Source organism: Pleurodeles waltl, chromosome 1_1 (assembly GCF_031143425.1).
Source record: "Pleurodeles waltl isolate 20211129_DDA chromosome 1_1, aPleWal1.hap1.20221129, whole genome shotgun sequence".
NCBI lineage: Eukaryota > Metazoa > Chordata > Amphibia > Caudata > Salamandridae > Pleurodeles > Pleurodeles waltl.
The window spans coordinates 650,063,376-650,070,989 of record NC_090436.1 but is presented as its reverse complement, the minus strand read 5'-3'; positions in this window follow the sequence as shown (position 1 = coordinate 650,070,989).

The window sequence follows — 7,614 nt, the reverse complement described above, 5'->3', positions numbered from 1 at the left end:
CCCCCTCCATAACCAGTGGAGACTGTCATCCACTACCTCTGTCCTTAGCAGGATGAAGCACTCTGGGCACAATGCCCCCTCCAGAAGCAGTGGAGACTCACATCCACTACCTCTGTCCTTAGCAGGATGAAGCACTCTGGGCACAATGCCCCCTCCAGAAGCAGTGGAGACTGTCATCCACTGCCTCTGTCCTTAGCAGGATGAAGCACTCTGGGCACAATGCCACCTCCAGAAGCAGTGGAGATTCACCTCCACTACCTCTGTCCTTAGCAGGATGAAGCACTCTGGGCACAATGCCCCCTCCGGAACCAGTGGAGATTCACCTCCACTACCTCTGTCCTTAGCACGATGAAGCACTCTGGGCACAATGCCCCCTCCAGAACCAGAGGAGAATCACATCCACTACCTCTGTCCTTAGCAGGATGAAGCACTCTGGGCACAATGCCCCCTCCAGAACCAGTGGAGACTGTTATCCACTTGAGAGACTGTGGCTTTGCACTCCCCAGGATGGAACAGTGGGCAACCTACCCACTGTATAGACTTGAGAGACTGTGGCTTTGCACTCCCCAGGATGGAACAGTGGGAAACCCACCCACTGTAGAGACTTGAGAGACTGTGGCTTTGTTCTCCCCAGGATGGGACAGTGGGCAACCCACCCACTGTAGAGATTTCAGAGACTGTGGCTTTGCACTCCCCAGGATGGAACAGTGGGCAACCCACCCACTGTAGAGAGTTGAGAGACTGTGGCTTTGCACTTTCCAGGATGGAACAATGGGCATGTGGCCCTCTTGTGGATTTGGCGTTGTGCACTCAACCGGCTAAGGTGCCCCCCTCTTTCCCTCCCCCTGAGGTGCCTGTTTTCTTGCTCTCCGATTCTCCTGCAGTGTTCTCTCCATCATTGTCGAGGCTCTTGTGTGGGCCTCGCCCATACCGTGTCGGCCCAGTGTTCCACGGACTTAGTTGGAGCATTGCCTGGACTACTAAGCTTGGTGTATATGTTGCTTATAGTGTATATATACATTTTTGCGTACTTGATATTAATATATCACAATGGTTACACTCATTTCCTTTTGTCTTTGCATTCTTCCGGGGGGTTGGGGGTGTAACTGTAATGTATCATGCTGTATTGGTGTGTGTGTTGTAGTGGGTGAGGGTGGGGGTGTTGTGTGTTGCGTGTATGTGTCCCTGTTTTTTCCCTCACCCCTCCCCTGTGTCGTAGGTGCAGTACTCAGCGTTGTCCTCGCCGCTGGCGTTCCTGCTCCTGGTAGAGGAGCAAGAAGATAAGGGCTGGCAGCATCTGCAGCTCTGGTTCCATGGCGTCCGAGTTCCTCGTGGGGTGTGTAGAGGTGAGTGTTTTCCCTTCGAAGTCCTGTTTCCGCCGTGTTTTTGTCTGCGGTGAATCCGCGGCAGACAAGGTGGCGGATTGGTAGGTTGTGATACTGTGGGCGGTACTTTGTCTCCCGCCTGTCTGTTGGCGGTGACCGCCGCGCTGTTTGTTTATACCGCCGTGGCGGTCGGAGTATTAAAGTGAATGTCTTTGTTGGCGGTTTCCGCCACGGTCGTAATTCCATTTTTTTTTACCACCGGCCTGTTGGCAGTCTTACCGCTGCTTTAACACCGTCCGCCAGGGTTGTAATGACCACCTATGTCCTTCAGCTGCTTGTTTTGCGTATCCGCCTGATCTTTCAGCACCTCCATACCAGCCTCTATCACGGAGGCTCTATTCTCCATTGCATTCATTTTCTCTTCGATTTCTCCACAGGATGTAGCCACCTTATGCACAGTAAACTGAATTTGCTTGGTTGCCAACCTGGCCCTTCGACTCTCTGCTCAGGTTTCTGTTTGTAATTCCTTTATCGTACCATATATTAACTGAAGCATTGTTTCTTCAGAATGCACCTTAGACACATCTTCTCCACTTCCACCTCTATCACTGAAACGTAAAGGGCAGGTCTCAACAGCCTTCTCTGGGGTACAGAGACTAATTCCTGAGTAATCCCATATAATGGCTGCTGCATTATGTTCTGTTTCTACCACCTCTGCTGCAGCCGTTCCTGACTGTCTTTTTGAACGCTTATACTGTCGCTGCTTAAAAATGGGGCCAATGGCTGATGATAGGCTAGTCTCGAGCTCAGACGAGAGGTTATCTTCTGCATCGCTTTGCACAGCATCGCTACTTTTACAATCGGAGTATTCCGTGAGTGAGTAAAACTTATCTCCTTCTTCCTTAGACCAGTCTATATCCTTCCCAACTCCCTCTGACTGTCTGAGTTCTGCATCTTGTTCTTTCGTGACTAATAGTTATTCTATAACCCTATTCAAATTCCTGCTAGCCCTTGTTCCGTTGGGCTCCATTAGAATATCATCAATATTGCCTTCTTGGTCTTTTTTATATTCTGGATGAGTTTTGCCTATACTGCTGATAACTCCAGCTGAGCCAGCCCCCTCCGTTACTTCCAGAAGCTTGATTGTCTGTTTTTCCGCCATATTTTGAATCTCCTCCATCTGCACTGGGGTAAGCACCGGCTTGGCTCTGGACTCATCAGACCCCAGTGCCCCAATATAAGAGCTACTGTTCTCCATACGGTAAATATTACAACCTTCTTGTGGGGATAGGGGGAGGGGCGGGGGCCATATGCTCCTGATACCTTTAGCCCCTTTAACAAGGAAGTCAGTAATTACAGGCTGGGGGTTACCTTTTAGTTCACTACTCACTGCCAGATCCGGAGTTAGCGCCTCACCCCCTCACCAACCATGGCCATTTTCAATTGCACCCTTCACACTCCCTGCATCAGTCTTGTTATTTAATTTACTCGGTCTTGTTAGAGATCGCCTACCTCCAAGACTGTAGCTACTTGTGTCCATCCCAGTCCACCTCTGTCGTGTTCCTCCAGTCACCATACGGCCAGCAGTATTTGTGTGTTCATTTTTCTCTGCTTTCCCTCCTGACATCCGAATGTTATTAGGTGCCATTATTACTTGGTTGCAGCCAAGCAAGGCTCCTGCCGTGCCCCGGCTCCAGCATTCACCTGCCCGTAGCTGTTTGCCATAAATCACCAGAATTAAGACACCCTCACCACTCGTCCTCCTGAGGGTTCGAAACCAGACTATTTTCTGCCATAAACAGGTTCCAGGAGGCGCGGCCAATATCATATAGCCTTCTGGAGCTATAAATGTGCCTTTCTCTTTTCGCGGACCGCCGAAAGCTGGCTGCTCTGTTCCTGCACTTCCGTGCGCTTCTCTGAGCTGACGCGGCGCAACACTGAGCGTGGCGTCGGGAGGAGGGGTGCACAGGTGGCCTACGAGAGAATCATCTTGCCTCGGTCCAAAATAAGAGTGCATTGTTTTCAATGGTTCTCGATTTGGAGGGTGGGACATCGACCACATTTTGCCAGATGTACCACTTTGCTAAACTCCAAGGGCCTCATTTACAATGTTTTGAAGCAGGGCAGCGCTTCACGCTTTCTTGCTATGATGCCATGCATCAAAACAAAAGGGCTGGAATGCACTGTATCTACAAGATACGCGCATTCCTTTCCTTTTCCGCTGCGTTGGTGCACAAATTGGTGCCATGCGCCAATGCAGGCAACCTTACACCTTCCTGTTTTTGTGCAGGAAGAGACACCTTTCTACACAAAAACAATCACAAGAGGAGTTTTCCTCCTTTCATGTCTGCCGCAAAAAGGAAAAACGGGGAGAAATAAAGTTATTTCTGCTTGTTGTTTTACCCTTACGCCACACCTGCAGTGGAGTAGGCTTTTGATGTTGCATTCCAAGGTTTACAAAACCTTGTAAATCTGGGAATGCATCAAAATTCATGGATGTTGCATGGGGACACCCACTCAACACCCATGGAAACACCTCTCTGATGCAAAGTAAGGTAAAACAGCAACTTGTGCTGTGTTGCCTTACTCCATATCTACAAGGCCATGAAAAGCAACGCAAAGTGGCTTTGCACAGCCTTGCAGATATTGGTCAGCAGCCTACGCTGCTGGTGCCTCACAAAAGGTGACAGACAGGCGGTGCAGGCCGCTTGTAAATAAGCCCTTAAATATAGTCCACAATACTTTAAAGGAGAGGCTTTGCTACTTTCCCTGTTCGATTCAAATATTGTTAGTCACTATCATTACGTCTTGATAAACATAATTTTGAAAATAAACATTGTTCTTAACATTGAATAGAGCCAATGTTTGCTGATTCTCATTTTGCAAAAATGTTTCACCATCTCACTATAGTGGTCGGTGGTATAAATATAATTTAATACTTAACCTATATCTTTTGTGTGATGAATGCTAATTATAAAGATCACAGAATATTAATTCCATGCAATTGTTTTGATTTTGCTTTGTTGTGTTGAAACGTTAAATGGTTTCAAGAGTCCAGTTTATCTACCACTGTTCCAAATGTTTTCAATTGCAAACTGTGGTCTACTGAAACAGTACAAATTGAATACACTGTACCTATAAGAATTGGGTTGTCTTTTAGTTATATCAACTAATAACCTTTTACTAGTTCTTCTGTTATAGAACGTAGGCCCTGATTACGAGTTTGGACCGCTAGTATAGATGTCGGGAGGATGGCGCTGAGCCAGCGGCCTCCGCACCACCATATTACAACACTACCACAGGGCTGGCGGTTTTGTCTGTGGTAGTGTCACTCTGTGGCATGCTTAGGCTCAGAAAGTGAGCCTGAAGCACATGCCGCCGCAGTGCAGCACCAGATGCACCTCCGACACAATGTTGCCATTGTGCATGGCAACAGTGTGCACCAACAGTGCAGGCATAGGAGGCCACAACATGTGCTCCCAGCCACACTTCCGAATGGGTTTAAACTCGCCCTGGGGCACTTTTTGGGGACCCTTCCCTGCCTTTCTACTGAGCTTTTCATGGTGTGGTCCCCGCCATGAAATGCTCTGTGGAAAGGCAGGTTGTGATCAGCACTGCAGTGCCAGCATTTGCACCACTGAAAGTGACCACAGCTTTACCTACAGCTGCCGCCAGATAATCCAAGATCCTGGCAGTTACGGCAGTCTTGTGGCAGTAGGACCGCCATCCTTGGAAACTAGCGGTTGGATCACCATGGTGCAGTGGTCGGACTGCCACCATGGGTACGGCAGTCCTGGGACCGCCGTACTTGTAATCAGGCCTATAGTATATATGACTCTACAATGAATTGAGCTGAAAAGATATATACTTTCTCTTCATCCTACTTCTCTCACCTAATGACTCCCCAAGCTTGTAATGGAGCTGTAGTTTTGAAACCTGCAAACCCCTGGCCCTACTGATATGACACACCTTCACACTTCCTGCATTTCTGATCTTGTCAAGGTCAGATAGTTTAATGCAATAGCTCTTTGATGCACTTAGGTAAAGAGATGTTACCCAGAATCCATTATCAAATTCGTCTTCGAATGAAAAGCAAATCATTTATTCAAATTCAGCTTTAATAAATAGCAAATTAAGGTCCTTCCGTTTGATAACAACTATCTTCTTACAGTGTTTCTTTCCATTTCTCTAAGGGTTAATTATTATTTAACTCACATGCAGTCAGCAAATTTGTATTCATGAATAGTAAACAACCTGGTAGTGCTGAAGGGTACATGGTGTAGAGAGTTTACTTGTGGCATGGAGTTCTTGCCATAATGATATTTCACAGGATGAAATGGTGTGATTTCTTGGTCTCTTCTATTGTCCACTCACATGTTTTTTTGCATTACAGCTAAGGGTCAACTTTCCATTATCACTTTGAGTCTGGAGTCATCAGGAAAACCTTTGTTGAGAAGCAATGGTACTATGAGTTGTAGACATGATTTCTGCTGCTGGGGAAGCTAGGCCTTCAAGGGTGTAGGAGGAAAGCCTAACATCAGTGCTAGAAAGTGCAGAATACATGGCTATTGCACAGGACATGACTTCTGCTGCTGGGGAGGCCTGGACTTCAAACCCCAGATCAAGCCCCAGGTTTCCCCTTGGCAAGGAGGTGGCCTAGAAGGAAAGCCCTGACATCAGCTCTATAAAGCTCAAACTTGACTTCTGCTGTGTGGGACACTATTTCTGCTGCTGGGGAATCCATGACTTCAAGCTCCAGGATTCCCCTTTGAAAGGAGGAGCAGAGGAGAAAAGTACAAGACACGCAGGGTAAAGCCCGGGCAAAGAATTGTCCATATTTGCCCTTCATCACAAAAATGAGACAGGACAGGGATACTCCCCTTGGCTGTTTTTTCTCTTCACTTTGTTCTCTGGTCCTGAGCTACAATTCTGCTGTCTGTGCTATGCCTGGTAGGCCAGCCTTTACATACTATCAAGCATGTGTAAAGGCAATCCACTACTACTAAGGAAGCGAAAGACACCTCATCCTCAATTACTAACTACCTTAGCAGAGTCATGGGGGCATTTACTACAGAAATTGGTCTAGTTGAACAGAAGATTGACTCTGTTAATTGCCTTTCTAGTGAAGGATTAGCCTTGCCTATGAATAATGAGGATGATAACTGAATTGCAGAAATTGCCCCTGTCGTGGGTGGAGCAGAAAAAAGCCTGATAACCTAGGGAGAGTGACCATGAACTACACCATAGCTCTTCCACAACATCTATGTATCATTCAAGGCTCCCAAATTGACCTAATTGATGCTACTGAAGGCTCCCTCTAAGAGGGAATAGAAAGAGAGGCAGGTACTCATGAAATGAAAAGCCATAGGCGGAAGTGACTCTAAAAAATTGTCAGCCATTAACGACAGCAACCAGCACCCTTATGTGGGTACATAGGAGGATAATCCTGAAATGTTTAAACTCAATAAACTCCAATAATCAGTTTTAACTAAACATTGCTCATAATTTGTACAGCAACATATATTGCTTAGGGATTTCTAGTTGGATATCCAACAGAAGTTCAAAGCCCTGGATAACGAACTCTCCCACTAAATCCACCTAACTTGTGAATTCCACCAGCTGGCATGCTCCCCTTGTTCTACAAAGAGTACTAGTAATCCCCAATTGACAAACAAACCATCTCGTGCCATTAATATCACCGGAAACGTCTTAACAATAATAAATCCACACTGGGCCAAACATTGAACACTAATTATGCAATTCCTGCTGGGAGGTCACAAAAGGAAGGAACAGTAAAATCACAACAAAGGAGGGGCCGACATGGAAGCAACATTAATGAGGTCAACCTCCAACCAACTGCCCACTCACTCAACACATTATGGCCCTCATTACAACCCTGACTGTCGGTGTAAAAGTGGTGGTATTACCACCAACAGGCCGGTGGTAAACAAAATGGGATCACGACCATGGCGGAAACTGCCAGCATAGACAGCCACTTTAACAGTCCGACCGCCATGGCGGTAGCAACAAACATCGTGGCGGTCACTGCCAACAGACAGGCGGAAGACAATGTACCGCCCACACTATTGCAAGGCACCAATCCGCCAGCTTTTCCGGGGTGGTACCAACCCCATCAAAAGCACTGCAGAAACTGAACAACGAAGGGGAACCACTCACCTCTTGACACTCCACGAAGAACCAGGACGCCATGGAGCCTGAATTGCAGATCCTACCCATATTGGTGTATCTACTAATACACCACGAAGTAGAAAGTAAGCGGCCGTGGCGG